Source organism: Taudactylus pleione, unplaced genomic scaffold (genome assembly GCF_031769625.1).
Source record: "Taudactylus pleione unplaced genomic scaffold, aTauple2 ptg000095l, whole genome shotgun sequence".
NCBI classification, from domain to species: domain Eukaryota; kingdom Metazoa; phylum Chordata; class Amphibia; order Anura; family Myobatrachidae; genus Taudactylus; species Taudactylus pleione.
In genome coordinates, this window is record NW_028284497.1 from 4527134 (window position 1) to 4535840 (window position 8707).

Sequence of the window (8707 nt, forward strand, 5' to 3'; positions counted from 1 at the left end):
CCCTATACTCCCTGTATAACAAACTCTAGACATATATCAATATGGCTACATTAACTTGCCCTCACTGGACCAGACAAAGCACGGCCTAAATTACGTTTTTGGTGCAGATGAGGCTTTTGCATTACATGAACATGTGATGAAGCCATTTGCACTAAGGGGTCTGACCAGAGAGAAGAGGATCTACAACTACCGTCTATCCCGGGCACGGCGCATTGTGGAAAATGTGTTTGGAATACTGAGCAAACGCTTCCGCATTTTCCACACCACCATCAACCTACGTGTGGAGAAGATAGACTGGGTCGTGATGGCATGCTGTGTGCTACACAACTTTCTGCGAATAAAATCTACTCAACGAGGACCAGTCCCAGCTAGACCAGAAGATGTAGGACCTCCGGAGGGCATTGCCCAGTTTACATCTGTGTCTGCACCACCAATTTCTAGAACATCGACCGCACGTGCCAAAGAAGTGAGGGAGGAGTACATGGCCTATTTCAATGGACCAGGTGCGGTGCCATGGCAGGAGGAATATCTGTGAACTAACTGACTATATTGGACAATTGGGATTGAACTACAAAAACAATAAAAGGTTTTGGTACTGTGTCACTACTAACCAAAACTTCAGCAGACGGTCGAGTCACCTGCAACCTCCTCTGCTCCCTCTCGCTCAGCCATCAACACTAGAGACTACCATTGTGGCTCCTGCTCGCTTATGAAGGACATCTGGTTGTAGTACCACGGCGAAGGTTGATACACATCATCGGTGCCTGCGCCGGATCTTTTGGAGTCATCGACTTTCTTCTTCTCTTTAATGTACACTGTACGCAGGTTCTGAATTTTATGCCTGACAATTTTGAGGTCAGCATCGGCAATGAACCTTTTCGTGTAGTCTAACAACAGCTGTAAAGCTGCCAATTTGTGCAACTTATTATGATATTGTTGACAGCTTATCAACCACAGACACTCTTTAGACTGCAGGATTTCTATGAATCCAATCACGAACTCACGCTCACTATCCATGGACATTTCTAGGAAGAATAAAAAAAACGGCCATATAAATATTAGTGTATATAGTTTTGTTATATTTTCTGTTGTTATGTTTAAAATTTTTATTGTTTTTATATTGTTGTTTTACAGGTTTTTAATGTTTGTTATGGTATTGTAATCGTGTTTTCTCTTACAGGAATGACGTTTCTATTTTTGGCGATTTTAATGTTTTTCTTTCTTTTACAGCATGGGTCTTCAACCTTTGGCCCTCCAGCTGTTGTGGAACTACAGATCCCAGGATGCCCTGCAACAGTTTTAGCATGCTGTTATTTCCAAACGGTGGCAGGGCTGTTATTTCCAAACTGTGGCAGGGCATGCTAGGATGTGTAGTTCCACAACAGCTGGAGGGCCAAAAGGTTGAAGACCCTTGTTTTACAGGAATGATGTGTTTTTAAATGTACTGGTTTTTTTACAGTAATGACATGGTTTTTTTGTATTTTTTTTACTTGAAATGTATGGGTTTTTTTTATCTGTAGTGTATTTACTGTAATTTTTTACATGTCTTTGCAAATATTTTATGTTGTTTAAATATGATTGTTTATGTTGTAATGTATTAGTTTATCTTCTTGTAATATATTTGTTTATGAACTTTTAAAAAATGTGAAGTGTTTTCTAATTAATTATTAGGTGGCCCTTGACATTGGAGGCCAGTTAGTGGGTAGGTGGGTGGCACACATTGGTGGGCAGTGGGAGCTTAATGCATGACCCAGCCACCGCCTGCCTCATTCCGGCGGATTTATAGATGGGTGGCACACATTGCTGGGCAGTGGGAGTTTAATGCATGACCCAGCCACCACCCGCCTCATTCCGGCGGGCGGTGGCTGGGTCAAGCATTTATAGGTGGGTGGCATACTTTGGTGGCTAGGTGGGTGGCACACATTGGTGGTCAGTGTGATTGCATTTAATACAGTACAAATACTCACCAAAATTCTTCAAAACACACTTCAGTGTGCAGGCTCCCCATTATGCTTCCTTCTCCTTCTCTCCACGATGCTGCACAAGATGGCGGAGTGGCGTGTCCAGGCTCCTGTCTGTCAAATTTCGCGTTGTACGATGAATTGTACAATTCATCGTGAGCGAAAAAACCCCTCACGATCCGCACCCATCGTGTCCTGGATTGGCAAAGATGCGAGGTACGACGAGCTGGGATGCGCATCGGCATCGTGATTATGAGTAGAAATGCACGATTTGGCCTTTTTTTACACGATTCATCTGCGCGATTCGTCAAAATCGGCCAAATTGGGTGAAAAATCGCTATGCGTGTGGCCAGCTTTAAGAACACTTTTACTCTCTTGGGCCACCTCAGGATCAAGGTACCCAAACTAAAGAAACGAATATCCCACATCCTTACTGATCCAAAAACTGAAATATCCAAAAGTTTGAAGCATCAGGAATCACCCTCCATCACTGCCTTCAAAACCTTAGTCTTGAATATCATATGCATGGAAAACATCACATATACCCTGCATGACAACAACCTAAGTAAGATGCTCTTTGGCCCCCCTGGTATTTCAGTAAAAGTAGTCCTGGACAGTGCCTACCAAGATTGCTTACTCCTTGAGCAGTGGCGTCACAAGGCGGGTGCGGGGGGTGCGGCCCGCACCCGGGTTTCACCTGCCGAGGGGTGACACTAAGGTGCAGGATCCCCCTCAGTGACAGGAGCCGGGTGCTGCACTATAGCATTAAGTGCAGCACTCGGCTCCTGTCAGTGAGGGAGCCGGCACTGCCCATGCCCGCACCTCCTGCACCCCCCGCCGGGCATCACCCCATTGATACCTAATGTATCATTTTGTTAACCACGGCCACGGGCCGGGTTCGCGCCGCGAGGCCACGCCCCTCCCGAAGGCCCGCCATGCGACGCCACGCCTCCAACACACCCCCTCCCGAAGGCCACGCCCCCATTTCGGCAGGTGCCGAGCGCATGGCGTCCCTCCCCGCACCGGGTGTCACCGTGGGGAGGGACGCCACTGTCCTTGAGTCATATGCCCACACTTTGCCATCTGAATGTGCTGGCAGTCATCTCTGGGACATCCTGATGATGGTGTGAGATATAAACCTTATTTATATGTAAACTGACTCATATTTACATTTGGCCATTGTGATTACTTTCTGAATATTATTGTCCGGATAGACTCTTACATTTTGCTTTGCAGCACACTTAAAAAAAACACAGAAGAAACAATACTCTAATGCTGCCCGTCCATTTAACGATGCGGGGGACAATGGCACGATTACGACGCCGTCATCTCCCGCAGGGTGAACTACATACACTGAACGTTCAGTGTATGCAGATCAATCATCCCCGAACATGGCAACCTGACGGCGGTCGTCAGGCTGACCGTCATGTTCGGACGTTGATTGATGTTAAAAACGACCAGTGGGCGCGCACATCGCTGGTCATTTTTAACCTTTTACTGCCCGATTTGCGGGCGATTACCAAGCGATAGAGCGATAACGACCGTCGTTATCGCTCCATCGCTAGGTATAATCGCCTAGTGGATGGGCAGCATTAGTTGTTAAAATTTGTTTATTGTTGTACTGTACGTAAACGTTTCTTCAATATATACAGATTTAAAATAAAAGGAAACACGAGGCAGCTGAAGGAAGTTCATTTAAAACTTTACATTTTAAATTGTAGCTCAGAACATTGTTCACAAATACATACATGTAAGCCAAAACACAATCCTGAGAAAAAGATCATAATACTGTAAATATTAAAATGAAATCAATCATCACAATTCATAGGGAATTGCAAAGTAACATCTAATACACTGAGGTTTATAGTAAGATAATATAAAAGACTTTGCTTCCTAACCCAGCCCTAGAAACCGTCTACAGAGGGCCACACAGTTCTGAATCAAATTTACTTTATGAATTTGGTCTAATCTGTATAATATTTCTCTAGGAAGGCAAAAAATATATCACCATGGCAGCACATGGAGCTAACGTATAAAGCACATGGCTGCCGATGTGGAGCTGTAGCGCAATGTCTGACCATCTTCCATGGTACACAGATGTAGGTGGCTCATCATGCCGCAGTGGACAGATGCTGGAAGTGAAATGCTAGCCAGTGGTGGAATGCCCACGCTTTGCCATCTGAATGTACTGGTAGTAATCTCTGGGACATCCTGATGATGGTGAGAGATATAAACCTTATTTATATGTAAGCTACCTCATATTTACTGGATGTTTTGACCACATTTGTCCATTACAGTTTTAAATAAAGAAACCAGTGTGGCCTAAAACATAGGGTAGGTATAGGGTGGAGCAGGAGGAGTCCGGGCACCAACTAGTTAAACTTCTTCTCCCAGCAGCCCCAACTCCTACCCCCTATACCCCGTCCCCAGCCTTAGGCAGGCCAGTTAAGTTAGCAAGTTCAAAGCAGGAGCGAGGAAGAGGAGAAGGAAAACTGACCTGCACATACTGGTCCAACACCCCGAAACGCGAAAGGAGGACTGGAAGCAGAGTAAAAAAACCTGCCAGCCTGTTGCATCAGGGTGGGTGGCCTGTTCAAAGAAAAAGTCTTAACAGGTAAGACATGTCTCCTTTTCTTCTTCACACTTCCATAGGGGACACAGGCTTAGACCATGGGACTTCCCAAAGCTCACCTCATTATGGGAAGGGACACGCCGGTGCTGCACTGAAAACCCCTTTAGCCAAAAGCCGCTTCTGCAGCAGCGATGGTGTCAAATGAACAGAACCAGAATAAAGTATGGGCGGAGGACCATATTGCCTCCAAACAAAGTACCTCTGGTGAGCCACCCAAGAAGTACAATCCGGTGAAAAAATCTGACTGCAAAGACGGAACACAAAGGACCACCATCACTGACGGATAAATGAAAGAGAGCCAACTGGCTAAGTCCCGTGTGGAATCTGGCCAGTCCCATTTACGAAATTCGTAGAGTACAAAAAGGGGGTCTGTCCCACGAAGAACCAAAGTCCTAACCACAAAGATCTGGCGGCCCGGCACCTGGTCCTGGAAGTACTGCAATACCAGGTCAATACATGGAGTGGAGAGAGCAAACTCTACTGCCATCTCCCTGTTCTAAAAATCTATTCAATATATGGCCCCCAGATAGGGGGCAATCAGATATTAAACCGAGAAGAACATATACTACACTTGATCTTAGCCAAAAGGCAGAGAAGTGATAGAAACCAAGGGACTACCGTAGAAAGGAAGCCTAATAAAATTAAAAGAACAGCCCTATCCTAGTGAAAAAAAAGGGAGGGACAGGACAACACGCCCCTGAAAGCCAACGAATGTAAGGAGAGCCCAAGGGCTCAAAAGGAGACTACTGAAAAGTCCGAAGCACCAAAGACAAAGTCGAAGGAGCTGAGGAACAACACAGTCCGAGGAGAACGGTGCCCAAAACAAGCGAGACTGTGAGAGAGAAAGCGAACATGTGTAGGAAGAATACACAGAGGCAATGCCGTGCACAACTGCCAATATTTTAATGAAGCGATTTGCTGCTTTTTTCTGTGTTTTTTTTTGGGGGGTGGGGGTGAATGAGAATGCCCATCTATCAATATATATATACTACATAAAAAGTAGCTGTTCTTTGAATAGAATATAGTTACAGTATTTATTAACTGTGTAGTCTAAAGGTTTATTTTACAGCCACAGCTTCAGAAAATAATGCTTTGTGACGTTTAAAATGGTTTTGAAACAAAGTCTTCTTGCTAGCTAGCATATTTCTTGTATGGGTATATGAAAAATTATAGTTATAAAATAGATTACTTATTAAAAAGAAAATGCCAGAAGCAGTGTCTCAGATCTGACCTTAACCGTGTTCATTTAAGATATACAGTATCGACTCAGATACCTCTACTAAATATCATCTTTCTGCTGGAGATATATAGGCTTCATGAAATAATTTGACACACACTTTTGAAGCCTGGTATCCGACAAGCATTTTGTATTAAGCTCGCTATATGCAAGAGAGTTCAAATGTCAAATACTGACAAATACTTTGATCTCTTTTTCAAATGTTCTACTTGGGTAATGAAGCCCATTGTTACATATGGTCTCACTTCAATATACAGCATTTTCATTTTACATCTGACGACCTGGACAAAAGAAATCACTCTGTCAATCTTACCTAAATCAATTAACATTTTACCAGATTATTTAAATAATATATATTGAGTGTAGTGTTTATTAATATTGTTTGAATCGGAAGTTTAAATTTATGCAACGTCGGTTGCGAAGGTCATGTTATTATAAGACAGAGAAATAAAATCTTTAGGGGCAGATAGCCATGGGTTGAGTTGCATGGTCTGTTCCTTCGGTTAAATTGCCTTGAGCCAGTGGCGGATCTAGACTTTACTTTTAGGGGGGGCGGTTTAAGAATTAGTTTGGACTCCTCCCCCTTTCTACTCATTTACTCCTCCCACTTAGAGTTCTGCCCCTCCTATTTTCAACAAATACTGAAAAAATACACAGGAAAAAAAACACACATATAGGCACCCACATGAAATATTACTCACCAGATGCACAATCTTATCCACATTATACCACACCTAGTGCCCCTGATTCACATTACACCACATAGTAGTGTCCCTTATTCATGTTATAACACACAGTAGTGCCCCTTTTACACAATGCCCACTTTTAGTGCCCCTTATAACAATAACCATAGTAGTAGTGCCCATAATACACATAATGCCCATAGTAGTGCCCCTTATGCAATGCCCCCAGCAGTGGTGCCCTTAATAGTGGTGGTGTCCCCAGTTGTGGTGTCCCTTATGCAGAGCCCACAGTAGTTGTGCCCTTTATGCAGAGCACCCAGTAGTAGTGCCCCCAGCAGTGGTGCCCCTTATGCAGTTCCCCCCATGCCATGCCCCCATTAGTAGTGCCCCAAGTAGTCATGCCCCCAGTAGTAATGCCCCCTGTGGTAGTGTCCCCTGTGGTAGTGCCCCCAATAGTAATGCTTCCTGTAGTAGTGCCTCAGTAGTAATGCCCCAAGTAGTGCCCCCTGTGGTAGTGCCCCAGTAGTAATGTCCCTGTATTAATGCAGCCAGTAGTAATGCTCCCTCTGTAGTAGTGCCACAGTATTAATGCCCCCAGTAGTAGTGCCCACTGAGTAATGCTTCCAGTAGTAGTGCCTCCTAAGTAGTGCCCCATGAGTAATGCCTCCTAAGCAATGCCCCCAGTAGTAGTGCCCCCAGTAGTAGTGCCCCCTGAGTAATGTCCCCAGTAGCACTGCCTCCTAAGCAATGCCCCCAGTAGAAGTGCCCCCCTAAGTAATGCCCCCAGTAGTAGTGCCCCCCCGAGTAATGTCCCCAGATGCTTGCACAAAAAAAAACAAAAACCTAATTCTTATCTTAAGCCCCGCTCCCGCGTCTGCTGCCGTCCGGCCCACTCGGCTGCTCCTCTGCACTATGGGAGAGATGTCATGATGTCTCTCCCATACTGCACTCTGCTGTAGCCGGATGCCGGAGCTCATCCAGCCTCGGTCTTCGGCTGCCACGGCGGGGAGAGACCCGCTTGTAACAAATCCTCAGCGAGCGACCGGAAGGAGGACATGGGGGCTGGCAACAGTCTGTCACTCAAATCGCGGTGGTTTTGCACCGCGCGGCTGCACTGATGACAGGCAGCACCAGCTGAGCTGACTAGCTAACACTACTGTCCCTTTACTAAAGCCCCTTTCGGGATTGCGGCTGTGTGTACGGGGGGTGATCGCCCTTATCGTCCCCCCCTGGATCTGCCACTGCCTCGAGCAGAGCCGTAACTAGACTTTTTGGTGCCCTGTGCCAGAAAGAGCATTGGCACCCCCCTCATATTTCAAAGGGACATAATGCACCCAAAAAAGGGCCATGGCTTCATGGGGAAGGGCCAGGGAAGACATAGGAGAGGCCAGGAGATGCTGGGGATGAAATAAGAGGAAGCTACAAGCAAGAATGATAATAAACAGAAATTTTACAGGCCCCCTGATCAAACAGCGTCCCGTGACCTGTGGTGCCCTTTGCGATGGCACCGGCTGCGCTACCCTAGCTACGGCCCTGGCCTCGAGCATTATGATTGCAGACCCACAATCAACCAGCGAGCAGCCCCAAGCCAGCAGTTTACTGGTATTTCTGCTTGCACCCTTTGGAGGTAAGAGAGTCCTGCACTCAAGCTGTGTGTTGATGACAGATGTTGATCTTGTGCAAAGCGGAGGGGTTGAGCTGGGAGATATTTTGAGATAAATCCCTTTCACACCCCAGAGACAATGAAGACCCCCGTCCAGAGCTATAACTAGCCTTTTTGGTGCCCTGTGCCAGAGAGAGCATTGCCAAGGCTGCATCCGAGAACAAAATGGGTCTGACATGCCCGTTTTCTGGGACAAGATCACAGAAGGAGATCTGCACATGTACAGTACAGACCCTGAGCATGCGCAGATCTTGAAACATCAATTGACAGGCAAAACAGCGCCCCCTGCCATGGCACAGGTCACACTACCCTAGTTACGGCCCTGCCCTCATCCACTCACTAATCATATCTAGACTGGGCTACTATAAAGTTCCTGCTTATGTACAGTATGTAAGTGACTACAAAACACTTGAGGCGCCACATAAATAAAGGATAATAATAATATTTTGATTGTACACAACATTGCTGAACTTTGCCTAAGCGAGAAACCCCTTCCCACCTCTCTGGTACTACAGCTTGATGTGTCCATAA

General features: G+C 45.8%; 1 non-coding gene across 1 annotated transcript; it reads right to left on the minus strand.

Moving 5' to 3' along the window:
- Positions 1–5003: 5003 nt before the first annotated feature.
- On the minus strand, positions 5004–5194 carry LOC148526513 (U2 spliceosomal RNA). The gene has a single exon (XR_015878243.1). It is a non-coding gene; the product is annotated as a U2 spliceosomal RNA (small nuclear RNA).
- Between the last annotated feature and the right edge of the window lie 3513 nt (positions 5195–8707).